Here is a 20609-nt window from a genome sequence, read left to right as displayed (position 1 = left end):
AGTGCTTTTCAGGTAATTGTATTTTATAGAATAACAAAAACGGTACAGTTTTCCTATACGCTCATCTATAATAGATGCTTGATGGCTCTTTCAGAAACTTAATTCTGCTAGATCAAATTCAGCTTTAATCCAGCAGGATATTATCGTTTTACAAAACTATTGGTGTCCAGCAAGTGTGACGAACGGTGGATATCCACAATTGTGTCTAATCTTCTGTATTTCGAGATCGCCAGTTTCTTAAAATAGGTTGCTCAAATTTTTTTGTTTTTCAAAACACGAATAATCTTCGAATAATGCGTACTTGGAAAGATAGCGTATTGTAAATCATGCGCTTCCGCTATGCATCAATGCAAAGGTCATCTATCGCAAGCTTCGACTGATGCTCAATCAGGAAATGAATTGTGATCAACGGGAAACGAATATATATAATAAAAGAGTAGCTTTGCGTTGACAACTGTTAAAACGGTTTTATGATTAACATCCCATTAAACTTGTGATTATAAAACAGTTACAAATTCCTGTATTGATAAAAAAACGTATTTATTAAATTCTCTAAAATTCCACGCAATCAACTGCGTGTTTTTGATAGTGACCAACGCTTAACTGAATTATCTGACTGTCCCATGGGAACCGTAGCCTTGAACATTGATTCATCATTGACAGTAATGCACATATCACCGCGTCACTCACTGTATTTGCAATGTATATATTATTGTGTTAACTTTTTACATAACGATATGGTTGACAACATGCGATCAGTGTACGGCAAGAATGTGTCCCAGGGGCTGCAAACAATTGCGATGAGGAGTGAATTGTAGGCGCAAACAAAATGCAAGTTTTCCAAGGAGTTGGAGATAAAATTTCCAATATTTTAATACGATTTACGGCCTATTTTGAAGCTCGTAACTCGTAAGTTATCTACAATTCTACGGAAAACATTTAAACCATTACTAAGCCTCGGAATCGACCCAAGATTGGTCTGTCCAATCAGCACTGTCGTGTTTTTTTGCTTCAGGTATAAGGCAAGCCTAATTCTAACTCTTTTCGATGACAGAAAAAGACACTTAGCAGGATATGTTCCGGAAGACGTTCATATCTAATGCAATAGCATACTCGTACGTATCTATAACATATCACTTTAATCGACACATTCGTTTCTTTATTTAAATCTATTCTATATATATTATTGAACGGTATAAAACTGCATACTTCTTGAGCATTTACCTCTTTAATATGTAATTTACATTTGTAACACTCGTCGTCTCCGATTGGAGACGTAAAACATACATTCAGACGTGTAATAAATATAGATACGTATTCGTCATTACGACGTACTTCAAAATACAATTAAAGTAGTCAAATATTTTATATTCTCCGCGCATAAAACTTATTTTCCTCTGTGTCCAGTCTTAATCTGCATAATTCTTACGCACAGCGGCTTAGAATATAATCCATACCGACACATTTATTGAAATTTAAGCCGGACTTCTGTTACAGAGTAAGACGCCGTTGGCTATGAAACTAAATAAAATTTAAAATTCAGTTTAAATTTAGAATATAGTTTAGAATTTGACGTCATATGGAACCAATATGCTGATATAGGTTAATCTGACAACACTACATGGTACATTGTCATGTCAGAGTAATTAAACTAAATTTTGGTTAATTTTATTTAAATGATCTACGAAAGACACTATCACATTTTAATACACGTTGGTGAAGACATAATTTATATACGTGTCGAGTAAAATTGATATATACCAACAACAGTTAATATACAGTATAACTGAGACTTGATTTGGTACTTTTTACCAACGATCAAACTATGAAACCCTTAGAAATTTACTTGTTAGAGTAATGTACAGACTACAGTCTATTCCAGGGCTACTCAACTGGCGGACCGCGGTCCAATCCGGACCTTTCGACCATTTAATTTGGACCGCGTCTGCTTGTTTCTTTTGACAGCATAAGCATCGTTTTAGTTTTAGATGATTTTGATACAATTTAAATACACATCTATACAGTTTGTCGTACTGGTACCAATATGCGACAATTGTGTCTATATTTGCGAGCCATCATTTGACGTTTCGTTTATTTAATGAAAAAATATTCTGTATTGTCCGGATCCCAGTAATTTTGAAGTTTTCTAAACGGACCTTTGGTTAAAATAGTTGAGTAGCCCTGGTCTATTGCACTCGCTCTTCACTACATCTTTTTGAGTAACAATGGCCACTTCTATTGTCATAAGCCGTGAAAATTTGATATAAAGTTTATCAGAAAGACGTTTTGAAAATTTCTTTTATTTAATTGCTAACAAAACAACAAAGGAACTCAAGCACAATAAATGATAGCAGAGCGGAACGAAATTCATTTTCCAGACGTTTCCATATTAGTTGTTATGAAACTGAACTTCGATGTTTCGGAAATTTTAATATAAAAACAGTTTTGATCGGTGTCATAAACACCGATATATATGTCGGTGATATGCACTGACGTGCATTGAGTGCTTGACTTCCTACTGAGAAATTCTTAGAACCAAACTCATTAACCATGACATTTCAAGATATTTCAAATAACTTCAATACCGATATAGAAAGAAATTCAATATCGCTTCAATTCAATATATTTGAAGACTTCCCGAAATGTTATATATATATACACTAAAGATATCTTTAAATAATTTCCAATAAATCTCAATTTAATCTTTATTCTATTCAAAAAATCCGACCAGACTTCCAACAACTTTTTCTACGCTAAATACCAGGTCATGGTCTTAAGTTTTAACAACAAACAACCTTCTACAATCTACATCTTGCAAGCATTCATCAAACGCAGCTTCATTGGCAAAAACAACCTTTCCTCTTCCAGTATGTACGAATCAGTATGTTGTTATATGCGATGCCACCAATTCAATCTTTTATTTTTTATTGTCAAAATCAATAAAATAAGAAATAAAATTGAATTACTTTCAATTAATTCACATAGAAATTTAATTATTCATTATAGTTGAAATGATGTTTGTTGATGTTATAAACGAGCTGATACATTCCGTAAGTTTCAAAACAGCAAGTAATGATGTCTTAATGAAACAGTATTCAACGCAATATATATGATGCCCTCCTAGAGCTACTGTAGATAAGAACAAAACTCACTAGGGTTAGACTACATTATAGTTAATGTTGAAGGCGGCAAAAAGCGGACGGCGTGTCACCGAAACGTGCAGTGCCAGCGGAAGCCACAAGCAAATAAAATGCGTTAAAATTTCGACTCGTACTATTCTGCATAGAGTTTTGTTACCTGAAAATATTATTTGTAATATATACTTCTGGCAATTTAGGATGGGGAAATGAAAAAATTATGTTCCACGAAAAAACATTGGTTGACTTAAAAATTCCCCTCTACCAGAACAAATTCCATGTATATAGGAAGGTCAACAAAATTAAATATAAATGGTCCTTGACAGACGTTTGCTGCCTTTGATGAGATTCTCAACAAAAATCCTGCTTTCAAACTCAATGACTCGAAAACTTTCAAAGTAATAGGGTGCATTTTCTTATTGCTAGATTTTGAAAATTGAATGTGCTTGCATTTCAGTTTGAATAAACTGTTGGCTGTTAGTTATATATAGCGAATTAAAAATGCGATTCAAATATATATAATCAATAATTCCATCAAAAAGTGTGCCCTCAGCTTATTTTAGTGATCACGATGTGCCTCGCAAGTCAGCACAATTTCCCACCTCTTGTTATTCATCCAAAAATCACTGGGCCACACAGTAAAATTACGTATACATGGCTATTTGTCCGTGGATTTGGATGATCCTGTTTTTAATATCTGAATAATTTATTGAATAACCGCACGTTTATCCAATAAAGCAACATAGTAGGAATCTAGAATTGTAATTTTCAAGCGCACCACCTTGAAGAATTATGCACATTCTCCCATCAGAAATGGAACTGTACTCGTAAATATTATGATGTTGGCATGCTGGGTAAAGCATTCCAAAATGTTTCCGGGAGTAATGCATTCGCTCTATAGTATGTAAACAAACATATCATCATCTTCTTTTCAATCAAATTTAAAATATATATTTATGCAGGGGATAGTTGCATCCAGGTATTAATATTTAATCACTAAAAATTGTTTCACAATCTGACAATTTTGAGTCTTGCGGTGCTTGACTGCAATGGCCCCATGGCGCCTGCTGATTTGATTTCAATGTTCTTCAGGTAATGTATAGAGTCTGTATACGTTTCGTACGTATACGTTCGTTAATTACGAACTACAGACTCTGAGTGAAATACCAGATCATCAACACATTTGCAGTCTGGGAGCTAGATTTTCTTGATACAAAAAAAAAATTATATAATTTACATTTATGAATTTTGTACAAATAAATTTGAACGATATTACTTTTTTATAACACTACATGTAGAACAAATAGTAGTCTCCGCCATTTCGTCATGAGATAGATTTTTTTCTTAACTTTTTTTTTTAGATTGTTCCTTTAGCCAGTCAGCATCCTTCCTTACAACGTACTTTCTTCACCATTTGTTCTCACGTTTATACTGGTCGACGCGGTGAAAAAAAAACTTGTCAACCTTGTGATTTCATTGAATCCAGTGGTCACTTTCTTATATAAAGCATCTGGCAGGTCTGAATACAGAACTGGATTCAGTGCACTGTTGATCGGTAGAAGCACGATTGCTGCGACGACATATGCAGTATTTGAAACATTTGCTCCTCCTAGTTTACAGAAGGCCAGGATGCAGAACGGTATCCAACAACAGAAGTCAGTTAGGATGAGTCGGAGAATCTTGCGCTGCATTGCTGAAAATATCCGAGAATAAAAAAATTTATTAAAAAAAAAGCTAGAACACTCTAAAAATATGAAGAACGAAAAAAAATTTGAAATTTCTCTTCCTTCTATTTCCATCGTCTATATCAGGGCTACTCAACTGGCGGACCGCGGTCCGAATCCGGACCTTTCGAGTATATATTGGATTTGGACCGCACCTAATTATTTATTTTAGATCATTAGCCCCACTTTTTGAATTTCCTATTATAAAATGACTTTCATAGTTTTGAATATATACGAAAAAAACTATACCACCATAATAAACACTTTCAATTTGCTACTAATCATTAGTAGGTCGAAGAAGTGCTCGTTTAAGGATGCCGAAATATCATTTCTGGAAAGACCGGACCCAAATAATTTTGAAGTTTTGTTTGCGGGCCATTGATAAAAATAGTTGAGAAGCCCTGGTCTATATCATTAGACGATGAAGGTTTTCTTAAACTTTTTTTTTCGCTTGATTTGATATAAATTGCGACGTAGGAGAATGCAACAAACACGAAAGCAAAAAAGTTGAAAACGTTAACAGCGAAAGAGAATGTTTGAATGAAGTTACATCTCACACTCCTGACTTCCAATTCTTTAAAAAGTAGAAGATTACTAGTTGACCAACGTCTTCACTCCAGATTCAGATTGAAAAAAAAAATCGACTCCGGCTACGACATCGCGTTGTCGAACATTTTTACTTCAACATAATGGTGTTCACACAGTTTACAGTGCAAAATGCAAAATATATGATGATTATTTTACCCAAATGTTCTCTTAATCTTGAAATGTTCATGGTCAAAATACTTTTTTGATTTGGATTGAATAAGTTGGTGACTGAAAATTTGTCGAAAATTGAAAACAAAATATTAATGAACGAGATTCGATTTTCTATTCATGAAGATCTTTAAAATAATGGCGTAGTTCTGCAAACTCGTCTATAAAACCTGTTTAAATATAATTTTGAGGTTATCTAAATAAATATATATTGGAATACTTCCAGTTACAGGACAGTATATTGTGGCTAAACTCATCGTTTGACTAGTAATAGAGTAAAAATTAAGTGATTGAATTTTGCATAATTTTTTGCTCATATGTTTCGGATCAAATATATTTGATGAACATAACTGCAATATATATCTTGATTTTTTTTCTTGTGGTCTAAAAATATGGCTTTTAAAGTCAATAACAACACTTTTCGAAGCAGAGGTCTGCTAGACTCATCACCTGGAAATGTCGTATTCGGTTTCAGATCATATGTAAGAAGACTCGTAAAAAGTGTTTTTAGTGTTGTCTTGTGTAACAGTTGCGTTTGAAGAATATGAAGAATACTCAAATTCTGCGAGGCTAACGAACATTCCAGATAAACTTGTAGACAGCGGAAGTGTAGCAATTAAGAAGGATATTCCCCAGGCAAGCAATATCATCAAAAATAGGCTACAGTTTCTTTTGTGGATGACGAGATGATTTGAAAGGCTGGGTGTTAATAAATAGAATTTTGTTAGTAATTGCCACTTAGTAGTTATTTTACCGTAAGTGCGAATGAATTAATATAGGCTCGTTGACAAAACAGAACAGCGCAGTTTTATGCTTTGGCCGCGTATGCCAACCATGTATATATGGAGTGTGAAATAGTCAAATTGCAAAATTTCTCCATAATTTTTCCCGAATAGACAATGAACGATTTGATGTATATATACAGACAATCGAGGACTTGGGTGTCTTCAAATGTAATATATGAATGCCTACTAGAGGTTACTGCGACTGAAGCTCAAATGAATCGGGAATTGGATGTACAGTCCAATTTGTGTCCTAAATCTTCCCTGCCTTTGATTTAGCCTACGCCAAAAATGAAAAATTAAAAAAAAAATCATAATGCATTTTGAATGTATTTGTTCTGTGATTGGATAACAGCCACGTTCAAACGGCATCCCAGCTTTTCTGGTACTTTTGAAATAATACGTTAGAAAAGATTGACGAATCTTTATACGATCTGGTATGTAAACGACAATAAAGTATATATTTATATCATAGCAATAAATAAAAAACGTTGCTTTCCGCATTCATACAGTTATAGTGAGATAATAAAAGGTCTCACCCTATAAATTGAATATGTTCGGCAACTTGTCAGCAGCAACATTGTAATAACTGAAGTTTCGCTTAAAAGAACAGACAATACTCCCAGTATGGTGCATATAGTACTGGATCTCCAAATTAAATCCTTCGAGCAATAAACGCCCTGCAAAGAGGAATCATTGTCTGATCTCTTTTTATTTGAATAAAAAACTGCTCAATATCCCACTCAATTTCCCGCTATTGGGCTTCCCTGGCCATTGCGTGATTTAGCGCTATAATACAAACAATTCATTCTTAATTGCCCTTTAATTTATTCATTCTCATATATAACAACATTTATAATTTGTTAACCTCCGAAGTATTCATGAACTTAGGTATAAAGTACATCATTATCAGAAACTCGCCCTGGGCAGCAGAAAAGTTTGTCCCCCGCTCCCACAACAAAGGTAATGTTGGAAATTGGACGTCAGTCGGAGTGTAGCCTATACAATATCAACCTTGAAAGGCTGGACAGAAAAATCTTTTACTGCCGCAAAGTTCTTTTGTTTCATCCGAGCCGTTACGACAGTCAACAATACCATCACAAACCTTCAATGACTGACAAAACTGCATCGAGTCATAGATGTGCTGCTCAGTGCCAAGGAAGACCCGGAAAGCGGGGGCCAGAGGGTAGGAGGGGTCTGCCTGGTGTAATCAGTCAGTAATCAGTAGTTTATTTCTCACCATACTTAAAATAGGCACAACGGTGATCGGGGCGAACAGGGGACAAAGGAACGTTTGGAAGCGAAAATAAGATTGTTAGAAGGTAAGCTTTTTTGTTATAAATTTAACATTCATTTTTACGCCCTAAATATAGCCAACTGGAACTGAGACAGATTAACGCCAAGAATTATATTATAGATTATTTTGAACGGGCTCGAAAAAAAAACTCGAGTACAAATTACCCAGAAATGATAATTACACAGTTTTACTGGGTAGGAAAGTGGCGGGGTACTAAAGCTGGTAATCGAACAGCGACACACAAGGTCCTAATATATTGCATGAAGGTTTATTTTTCAGCTATTGCGAATCCTTTGATTGTCATTTTCTCATTTTTGTACCCGTAGTGGACCTATCGTTTTGTTATTTTGTTGTTGTTCTTTGGGATGTCATTGAAAATGTATTGGACCTATATGAATCGTTTTGTTATTTTGTTGTTGTTTTTCGTCATGGTATTCTCTTTCTTCTTCTCCCACTTTTGTCGTTGATTACTGGACCAATTGCTTTGAAATTTTCAGTGATTAAAGATAGAATTTTTCTCTAGAGGCTATCACTTTTATTTATTTCTAAATTTTGTAGGAATTATATGAAATCTGACATTTCGTCTAAAATTTTGCTATATTGTTTTCATTCGTGAGAATACGGTTTTTAGTAAATTCGGAAATTTTTTTGACTGTACCGGTACCTTTTACGGTCTTACTATTGCAGTAATGCAAGTTTTGTAGCCCATCATATTTGATTACTTTGATAACAGCAAGTGAATATGGATTGAATCGGATCAATATGCCAAAGAAGAACCGTTTCACGATCGAATTTTTGGCCTACAGGTACGGTACTGGTAATTTACCTTACCGCAGTTTGTTTTGATGAGAGAAAATGAATTGAGTTTTTATATGCGAAGGAAGAATCGTTCCGCCATCGAATACCAGGCCTATAGACCTTTCCCCGACATCAAAACATCCGTATTCTCAACCAATCACAAGCGAGCAGATGTAAACAAACATTCTCCACTGAAAAGTCGCTCAGACAACTTTGGACGCGTTCCGCACAGGTTGCTGGCGGTTTAGGCAGATCTTTGTCCCTTTTTTTCGCTTTTTGTTTTCTTCACAGGGCTGCGAGAATTAGAAAGCTGTAATACTGTATGTTACTTGTTGCAAATCACGTTCACGAAATCTATACATCTATACTGAAAGGATGTACCCGTTGCAGGCACCTTACAATTAAGGTACCGTACAGGTCAACCAACTGCTATTTCGAACCAAAAAATAGTAGACAGTCATACCGGTACCGGTGCAAGGGTACCGATAGCCTACCGTATGTCAGTACGGAAGAATTCGCCTTCGATACGATGTTGCATTTTTATTAAACAGAATCTATTAGTGAATTATTTTGGTAGACTAACTATGTTTTTTAAACGCTGCGCATATGGTATTTGCCGGCCTGACAACCTGTACGGTACTCCTGCCGTTCAAATGGAGTAAGATTTGTGCCTTGTCCGAAGCCACATATTGACCGCCAAAAAGCAATGAGGTGGATAAAGGAATGCAACAGGCCTCACAGTCGATTAAACCTAGGGAAAATCACCAGAAATACCTACGTGTGTACCAAGGTAGGCCAACATAAATATTGTGTTCAATACCGATGATATATTTAATATGTTAATTTTTATATAAATTTTCATACAAGCAATGCGTTCCATCATGCATTTCCATGGAGGCGATGGACCAACTGATGAATACCCGCACCCTATATCAGATTCTTGTCGCCCAAAGCACCATCAAATAGTGAGGTAAGGATTACTTGTACCATAATTTAACTTTGGATCATAATTTAACAGGATCTGTTACAGATACTTCACTTGATACTGAGACATGCGAATTTGACAAAAGTGAGAAAGGATTGTCAGGGATCTAACCAGATCTGCCCCCAGACTCTTTAGTTGAAACTACCTCAAGTGCCGCTAATGAAAATGACAGCGATTTGTCAGACAGCAGAAAAATGTAAGCAAGCATCAGCATCATTTTATTTTGGTTCTCTGGCATAAAACAACACAAAAAGTCAACATAAGTATAAGTTTATTTCGACTCCATAATCAGCATAACAATACATTTGACAGATAAAAATAAATAAAAACCGATTATGAAATCAGGGGAGCAAACGAAACCTTAGATAAGGTTTATAACGTACAAAATATAAGATGGAAGGTTTTGCCAAGAGGAAGTGGTACGTGTTTACTCGCCTAAAATTATTAAGTTATTTCACACACGCTCACGTGCACCCACCAGCCACATACACACACACAACCACTGAGAAGTTATTTAAGTAAGAATAAAACGCGATAAATTTGGGGTATACTATACAGTAAACAAAAAGAATAAATATATACTAGGAAAGAAAAAAATTATTTGCCACATCATATTGATATTTTTGTAATGGTTGCCATTGCCAAATTGATCGATCTTCTAATCGTTAATTGAATTATAAAAGAAATTCTATTGAAAACATATTGCCAAGCTGATTATAGTTGGAGTCAAATGCCAAGTTGCCAGAATTGGGTGCATGAAGAGGTGGGCCGAGACCATTTCATTCCCCAAATTAGAGCCTATTATTACCAAATTATAGTCCAGATTGTACGCTCTGAACTATTTATTACAGGCAAAAAATAATTGTTTAAATAAATGGGATGTATTGTCATTATATAGCGATGGATAGATGATCTATGATGATATTCTGCCTGGGGCAGAGAAAAATTTATCACACCATGCAAAAAACACACAAAATTTCACTATCTATACCTTGGCCAACAAGTCAACTCAAACACCAATAGCATGCCTTAACATAAAATGCATGCATACATAAATGATATAAAAACCACATCCAATTTCAATGACCCACAGCAAATTAAAATCTGAAGGGGAGAATCCAACATAGCTCTACTACTCGCCTAGTTGCAATAATTAGTAACCTTGCAGGAACTATATTATACTATCTACCACCACTCAAACATAAGACCAAGCGTGTATGATAAGGACATCACAGCTAGAAAAAGATAAAAACACGAGCGTGAAGTGATAGAATGTTTGCAGTTATTTAAAGAAAATATCATCCGGGTTTGTCAGCTACCTATATATTTAAAAAAATATATACTCATGCATGTCACAATACCATTTCTTTGGTGCTGGACTAGTTCTGGCCAAGTCATGGCAAGATATAACAATATTATTATAAACAATAATGTGCAAGTGTGGAGTGTCCCCAAGTTTTTGTCATCGAATACCACCAGTAGTAATTTTTAATATTTGGAAACTAAATTCCAAAGTTTGGGTCCAGTAAAAGACAAGAAATGCTGACTCACGGAAGGTACGAATAAATCGGAACTACCTCTTCGGTTGGAGGTATTTTTGACAAGTATGTCATTAAAGCAATTGGGCAGCGCATTATTATCGAAGTCGTAAGCCAGGGATAATATTTCAAATTTCATCATATCTTCCACCTTAAGTATATTTAGTGATTTGAAGTAAGAGTCTACACTTTCACATTTTCTTTTACCAAAAACTATTCTTAAAAAATTATTACAGATCCTCTGCAGTTTTGAGACAAGTGTTTTATTACCATGAAGCCAGACTGAACAACAATATCGAATATGGCTAGGTAGTAATGATTGAAACATTGCCAGTAGAGCTGATTGATCAACACACTGAGATACTTTGGCAGAAACTGCTAGGTTTCTTTTTGTTTTACCAATAACATGCATTATTTGTGATTTCCATGACAGATTTTCATCAAAAATAATTCCTAGAAATTTTATTTCTTTCACTCTTTCAATTTCATTGCCATTGAGCAGTAGGTTTTTTTGAACAACTCACACTTTTATGCTTGCTTGGATGGAATAATACAAATTTAGTTTTGTTAGCATTCAGAGATAATTTATTAACTAACATCCAGCTGTGAATAGATCTTCAAGGTTTTCCCCATGAAGAATCAAGTTAGTGTCACCAGCAAACATGATCGACTCATAGGATTTGAGACACCTGGACATGTCATTAATGTAAGCTAGAAAAAATAATGGGCCAAGTAAAAATCCTTGTGGAAATCCGTGCTTCATGACACAAATATTTGTAGAGAATGAGTTGTCACATTGCACAATTTGCTTCCTGTCTTGAAGGTAGCTCCTGATCCAATTGAATGGGACGCCTCTAATTCCATAGTGATAGGGCTTACTTAAGAGGATTGAATGGTCAATGGTGTCAAAAGCTTTTGAGATATCAAGAAATATTCCAATTGCATGTTGTTTGCATTCAAACGCCTTGGTCAGTTTGTGTACCAAAACATTAGCAGCCATAGCAGTGGAGTGATGCTTGCGGAAACCAAATTGATGCGAGTGGAAAACTTTGTTAGTTTCAAAGTAGTTTCTACTATACATTATTTTTTCAAGAATCTTAGAAAATGATGGTAAAAGACTAATAGGTCTATAGTTTCCAAGATCTGAAACACTACCCTTTTTAAAGAGAGGAAGAACTTTGGATGTCTTGAAGCTTTCAATGAATAATCCACTAGACAGTGAAAGATTAAATATATATGTCAGGATATCAATAATATGTTCTGGAACATATTTCAATATTTTGAATGGAATACCATCGATTCCAAAACTTGACTTGGGCTTCATATCGCGTATGATATTTTCCATTTCTAATGATGTAGTTGGCCTTAAGAACAGAACATGGATGAGGATTCTTGCTTCCCAAGATATGAAATGTAATTTTTGTCACAGCCAGCTGGTTGTGACATATAGTCGAGCAGACTTTGTGCCACTTGGGAAAAGTGTTCATTAAATTTATTTGCAATTTGTGTCTTACTGCAATCAAGTCCAAACAAAGGACAAGAATTTGTTTTATTTTCACCAATAAGTACATTCATTGTTTTCCACACTGCCTTGATGTTGCCTTTGTGAGAAGCAAATTTAGATTTGTAATAATTTCATTTCTTTTTGTGGAGCAATCGAGTATAAAGGTTCCTGCATTCATTGAACTGTAATTTGTGCTTGTCATTTATGCTTTTATTATTTATTAATTTCTTTTAAAGTTTTTGTTTGACTTTGTTGAGTTTGCGTAACTCAGTATCATACCAAGGTTTGTTTGGTCTGTTTTTTGTAAGGAAAAGATTAAGAGTAAGCAAGGGAGAATTTTTCAAAAAAAATTTCAAAGCAAGTGTTGGGATCCTGGATGCTGCTGAAGTCATCAATATCGATAGAATTCAGTTCATCCATAAAAGTATTAAGTTGGACGAAGTAAACTGGCGATAAAGCGTTTCAATTCTGGTTTGAATTTGCTTTTCTAGAAGAGAGCATTGTACAATCGGCAGATGATCAGAAACACATTCTGCTAAAACAGCACTGTTAATTTTTTTATCATATACGTTTGTCCAGATGTGGTCTATACAGGTAGCAGAACTTGAAATTATCCTGGTGGGGCAGTTTATCAGAGAATAATAGGCCATCTACTATTAGAGATAAAAACATAGCCATCCAGTGCATTGAAATGGCCATTTGTACCAGATACAATCCATGTTTCATTTACAGCAATTACATGAGGCTTACAATTCAGTGAATTAGCTAGTGCTCCAAATTTTGTGAAGTTTTTGAAAGAGGCTAAAGATCTGATATTGATTGAAAGAGTCATTAAACCACTTAGTTTAAGGCTATCGTTGAATTTAAGGGCATTGACATCACTGGAGCAGATATATTGATTTGAGCAATTGTACAAGAAAACACTATCAATGTTGTTGAATTCATCAGTATCAGTATTGGCTAATTCAAGAAACATTTTGTTGAGGTATTCAGGATCAAGAATTTTGGTAAGTGCCTGGGCTTCAGCTTTTTCTGTATGAAGGGGAACAAATAACTCAGATATTTCAGAATCAGAGAGACAAGAGAATGGCATACAGTCTATTTCACAAAGGAAACAGCACCAAGGTAATTTCATCAGCTTCAGAATCAAGATTTTCATATTGTTGTCAAGAAATATTGGTACATTTTAAATGTATCCAAGAAGAACAAATGTCACAATAAAGAGCTTTTTGATTGATTCGAACTGATTTGTGGCAATTTCTACGTGGGTATTTTAAATTAGTTTTCATGGCAGTGACACAACAAAATAAAAGTAAAAAATAAAAATGTAAAATGAATAAAATAAGTCAAATATCGAGTCTGGCTATATAGGTTTCCAGATGTTTAAAAGATGGAGAACCATTGATTAGACAGCACTAGCCTATTTAAATAAGAAAAGGGGAGATTAGGAATGAGTTAATCGTTCCCCTCTGCTCATAGGCTACCGCTACGTCTTGAGGTTGGTCCCACTGAACGGGAAGAAGGGAAATTAGTATTGAAGACTTGGGACTTCATGCAGAATTTTTTACAATCTATTGGTGATAAAATTATGTTACTTTATGGAGGATGCTTCGCATGCATGCCATGTCCGGTGTGACCCTTTTGATTGCAATATCATTTGTATGCTGACTGCAAAGTCACACCAAGCTGCTTCTGATGCCAGAAGTTGGCCCTGCACTTGGTAGTATCTGTGGTGTGTGATAAATATCCTTGTTTTGTTAGGTTGTTTTGCATTTATCACTGTCACGTAAATTACAACTTGTTCATAATCACCTGATAACTTTAGAACCGAACCAAGTGGTGGGTGTTTGCCCATCAGACTATGGGCTGACTATATAACAATGAGGTAGTGCTCAGTGAGCGCAATTCTCCCACATTACCAGGAGATGACACCAGGAGCTTTAATAAAATGACTCAGCAGTAAAATCTTTGTGATGCATTATGTCTGTGAATGGAATTGTGAAATGAATTTAATTCTATTATTTTGACGTTCCATTGCTTTCATGGTTTTTGTTTGTTGTGCCTAAAAGCATATATCTGGTGTGTATTTTTATCCAATACAACACAATATCTGGAAAACTGTATAATTTGTAGTAATTTTCTTGGATTTTTTTTCCTGCTTGTCCCTTCATCATATATTTTTTATAATCTGTTATATTCTATTTCTACACTGAATGAATAAATTATATTGTAAAACCTATGAGATACCCGACTGTTTTTGGTTGAACCGGTATGATTGGAACTCTGGATCGATCTAACTTTGTGGGTTTAGCACTAACTACGGACCACAAAATTGTTGGATCTATTTCGTTTCCTCCATATAGGTTGTTACCATTGCTGGGGAAGGCTTGTACATGCTTGGCTCAGCGGAAAATCTTTTATCCCCTCAATTTCATCTGTTGCATAGTCTTGGTTAGTCCAACGATATGACAACAAGCACCAGTTGTTCTGATGTATATGTAACAATTTTCAAACCATGTTTATCACTATAACATTATTGGTCTTGTAATTTTATGTGGTATATAATCAATCATAATACCTCAATAAACCTATTGAATCTAATCTTTCGATAGTATATTTGCACCCATTTTACTGAGCTAATAAATCTGTGGCATAAACTTGAGTGCCCTCACCGTGCCTATCATGTACAAATTGCATCAGAGACTTGGTGACTATCCAGCGACACCCCTTTTTGAAGATGATGTGGTGGCAGAGCCTCCTGAACTTATCTATAGCACTTGGCTTTGAACTCCAGCGTTGAACCAAGATTGACGACTGAACCATCATGAATGTATCTGAAAAAATATTCATCTGTTCATAATTACAGATTGCTGTAGTTTGTGCAATGTTTCCAAAAATGTATTTAAAAGACTTTTTAAACTGCCCCTGCATTTCATTTGTTTCTATACTAAACCCACCACTTTAGTTCTAACATGGACGCTATCTATTAGTCTATGAACCATGGGATACGGTACCGGTAGTCACGTAAGTCTCACAGTCCTCTGACATTCTTCAACCATATAAGTTTAAATATCACCTTTCAATGAAAAATTTTGTATCCTTTTCCAGCTGGTGGAAAGAAAAGTTCTTGGAGAACCAAGTCATAGAATCTCTAAGTGATTCCATTTTTGTATGTTAAACAAGCTTTTGGAACTAATTTAGGTACGGTAACGGCAATGTGACAGTGTGAAGGCGGAATAACGTTAATAATAGATCACTTGACAATATGTTATAACTTTAGAAGCACGAAAATACCACCATCACCAGTGAAATGCCATTCGAAGGCCTTTAAAACGAGCAACGTACCACTCTATCGCCCTACACAAGCCTGAATATTTGCAATGTTTGTCTGAGCAATGACATTAAACAACATGATAGGCAACTCTGACGTCACTCCATAAGACTAAAGGCGAAAGATTGTATTTCATGATACGCTCCAATGCACATAGTTATCGTCTCCTTTCGCGACCGTTTCCCGTTCGCTTTTGCTACTCGGCGCCTTTTTTACGTGTAGTACCTGCCTTTTTGCGCCTGTAACGAAAGAAAATAATCATTATATCTAAGAAGTTTTGCTCACTTGGAAAGCTGAAATGGCAGACAAGCTAGCTGTAAAGTGTAATTCTGGACATCATAAAAGTTTTTTTATCAGAGAAGATTACAAACACGATAGTGTAAAGATTTGTGTGGAACATTTTGCAGATAATGACCAAGTTCAAAGTTACTAATTTTAATGTTTGTACTTAAACATTGAAATTTCATTTAAAGAGGGTGTCTTACAAAACTGTTTATACTTCTTTTAACGGTGCTGTGATACATTTCCATAACACAAAGTTTGCACCCATCGAACTTGCTTTAGTAGGTGAATTTATTAGACATATTACATATTCAGTTTATCGTAGGTAACATTGATGGTACATATTGCCTGGTAAATAGGTTTGTGTCTAAATTTAGGAATTTAGCTCATAGCCCACTAATTAATATTATCTTCTATGCAGGAGGTTGCAGGGCTGAATTCAACTTGCAGCTTTACCGATCACCTTATGATGCTCATTCAGTTTGGCTCGAGCAAGTCTTCTTGAAAGACTTGTGTGAATGGAAACTACCTATATCTTCTGCCTTCCTCCGATTTTAAAAGATAAATTTTATCTGAGGAATTTTGCATATATTTCTCATTGATTGTTGGCTGTTTATATTTCCTATTAATTGTGAATTCTGATTACAACAGAGAGTTAAAAAAAATTTTACGTAATTTACTGGTACCTTTTTCTCGTCAATACTCCAAGCTGAGGTAATAAACAGGACAATACATTTATGTCACCTGGAAGCAAAATATGCACACCAATTAAAAGTTTGACACATTGAGATAGTACATTGCGACAGCAAATACAAGTTACAATACAAGTCGTACAATATGCCGCATCGCATTTTGGAAATTGTAAAAAGGGCCGCAAACAGTTTTTGATAATGTATACTTGAAAGATATTTTTAAGATAGTTTTAGTTTGTGACATATATTGTGATGCAATTAAACAGTTGGATTAAGTTTTATTATTTTCTTTAATTCCAAATGCAATTACTTATTAATATTTGCATTCCACTATTATTGCCAGCTACTGTATTTATTACAAAAAAAAACATAAAATTCTATGTACAACCATCAAAATCATTTTTGAACAAGCTTTGGATAAGGAAAGAATAATACATACACTAAAAATGACTTAATCTAAATATATGGACCTAAAATTAACAAAAATACTACAGTATAAACTCATTGTTTACTCAATTACATTTGTCCTGACGTTTGGCAAATTTTTGGTGTCACCAGCATACTAAGACCAGGCTGAAATGATTTAATAGTACCAACTCTAACTAACGAGGTCACATGATCATGGGTTAATATGGATCTTTGAGAATGTTTAATTAATTCCAGTAATGCAAGAAAGTGTATAGATCAGTAAGCAAAGATTTTTTCGACAAGACATTTCGCGCCACATTGCGTGGCATAGGATTGCTTGAATTATTGTTGATATTGATTTTTAGTAAACTAAGTCGTTGTATAATTATATTAATATACAAACACATGGAAATTTTCTGTTCGAAGTTGGTCTTTGAATTTGTCATATTGACTGCTGAGCTTATTGTGTTATTTCATTGCACTGATGTAAATATGACAAATTAAACAATGTGCTTCAGAATTTTGAGAAATGCAGAAATATTGCAACTCCCATTTTTCTTCGAAAATGCCACCTTCTTCATGTATTTTGCGTTTAATTTATTCACTCAAATGTTTTATTCAAGTATTCTTTTGCTAGCTTGATGTGTAAATTCTTAATTGGGTCAAAATGTGAACAAAACAAATTAATTTTCCAAAACTACTTTCAGTAAATTGTTTTCTGCGTGAATAATCAATTTCACTATGAAAAATTGGAAAAATCTTTTACATTTAGAAAAAAAAAACTTCCAAAAAATTATTACAATTATTGTTTAGCGTTCGAGGGCCGCCATGGAAGTTCTCTGGGGCCGCGAGTTTGACATCCCTGGTCTATATTGAAGTTGTCCAAAATATTGAAAAGTATTTTATCATGAATCATGATTATACCTTTCCCTGAATTTCTTCTATAGTACTACCAAAAGTTGATGAACCAATTCTAACACAGGCGTAGTGAGTGACCAATAATCTACATTTCCAAAGCTATTTTAAGTATGTCTGGCGTGTTTTGTGCCTTTTTACAAAATAGGACCCATACATAACTCTACCGGAGGGTCAAATGTCTTTACATGCCTCCATAGGTTGTTCTTCTATTGCAAACATTTATGGAGTATTCTAATTATATTTCTTGGAATCACACTGTCACTGATACTTCGAGAGACTTCTAATATCTGCCCGTCTGCTACAGTTGTCCTGTGAATAAATAATGGGAAATTGAGGTTAGACGAATAGTTGAAGGTTTTGCTTTATGTCGGCTTAATTTTTTAATTGATATACTTACTATTTTTGCTATTGCCTCTTGTGCTGCAGGAATCTCACAATGTTTAGACAGGTTTGTCCACAACATTCACATCTGAAGAAAGAGGAGATTTATTATTTTCGTCAAGAATATTTAAAGCAGTCTATATGATTTAGAATGGAAAATTTAATAAATCCAATGTCTCATGTTAAATGTAAAAAATATCTTACTGAATTTGGTATATAAACCAACTAATGAAGGGGTTTAGTCCGAAAATTACAGTCATTCGTGGCTTCATATACTTGAGAGATCATACTATACAATATAGACCGGTATGAGTGAATTGTTAGGTGAACTTGTTAAACCTTTGAATCAATACGCAAATAAAAGTGATTGAGCAATGGTATGTTACAGCAATGCGTATATATCCTCATTGGTTAGAAAAATCTGAATGGAGGTGCATGAACCATTTGAAACCATAAGGAGTAAGTAAATATGCAATATCGGCAAATGGGCAACTACGTACCGTACTGAATTAATAACTTCGTAGTATTTGAAAAAGCTGGCTTTCCCATGTACTTAACAGTGCGATGCCCGGGTGTGATATGCAACAATAGTATTTAACTTACCTTTTTCCGATTTCTTTTTAACTCAACTTTCCAAAATATCATTAAAATCGACAACAACTGTCAAAGCAGGCACAAACACCATTGGTGCTATGCCTTGAAAGCAGCACACATCCGCTCGTTTTTGTCTCGTTGCGCATCATGTTGTTTAACGTCATTGGTCTGAGCGAACAAAATCAAAACAATAAAGGTCAAAGGTCGGGGAAAGGTCCATAGGCTATGGACCTTTCTCCGACCTTTGACCCCCGAAAAATTATTTCTATACTTTACCATTGCAAAATTTTCGGGGCCATTTTAAGAGTGCTTTTGCGAGTTGGCGCCTGTAAAATGGGGTATGTGTTTCAAACCATCATTATGATTTATCGAATACAACAATCTGTTTTTTGAAAGTACCGGTAAAGAATTTCAGGCTAGTCTATCACAGCTATTTCTACACTAATTTTTATTACTGCAATCAAATTAAAACTCCTAGGAAGAAAGAGTGATCATTGAATTATCTGTTTCATATTTAAGTTTCCGAAACACAACTGAAAACTAACTAATAAAGTTCAAAAACGCGAAAACGAGGTAATGTTTACAGCCACACTTGAAAATCTGTCTGAGTGAGAAAAGTGTCTGAGCGGATGTGAAAAGGGGGCATTGTTACGTCATTTTTGCATCTTGCTGATTGGCCAATGTCACGAAGTAAACAAGGAAAACGATGCTCGGGGAAAGGTTTATAGGTAATGGTAAGTTATCGTACCGTACATGATTATTGGAGAATTTATATTGTATATTGCCCGGGTAATAGAGAAGTTACTCGGATCACTTGATATTTCAATTCACGTTAAAATTAATTGGAAAAGACTAGATCATTGCCACAGGATATGGAAAAGCTATGGCAGTCCCTGTACCGTTATTTGTATCCTGATCTGACTGTTGGATTTGTATCGCGTATTATCAACATAAGCAACGTCCCTCCACCGGAATTAAAGAGTTTTATGAATAAAATATTGGATTTAAAGTTAAATGGTGGACGATCTGTTACGGGTGTTTTGCAAGGTTTGGATCCTTTCATGAATCTAGTTGTGGATGATGGAACAGAGCGCAAAAAAGACGGGACCACTGCACCTGTTGGAACTTTGGTCGTTCGTGGAAATTCGATAATAATGTTGGAAGCATTGGAACAGATACAATGATTTTAAATCGAACTAATCCAAAACGAACTCGATACGCCAAACATTCAATCTATTTACGAAGCTTGATTTTTTAGTAACAATCTTTTGTCGCTGTGTTATTTTTGCAATGAAATTGAACTACAACGTCACCATTTTGCGACAACGAGTGTTTTTTATTCCGTATTTTAGTAGAAAAAAAGCACTGTTGTGATACACATACCATAGCCATGCATTCCATCCTATCAAAGTGTATTTATTAATAATTGGGACCCACCGAGTGCTTATGTTATAGAAGTTTGACGCCCGATCGATACCCGTT

The sequence above is a fragment of the Styela clava genome, chromosome 2, assembly GCF_964204865.1.
Source record: "Styela clava chromosome 2, kaStyClav1.hap1.2, whole genome shotgun sequence".
NCBI lineage: Eukaryota > Metazoa > Chordata > Ascidiacea > Stolidobranchia > Styelidae > Styela > Styela clava.
This window is presented reverse-complemented; position numbering follows the sequence as displayed.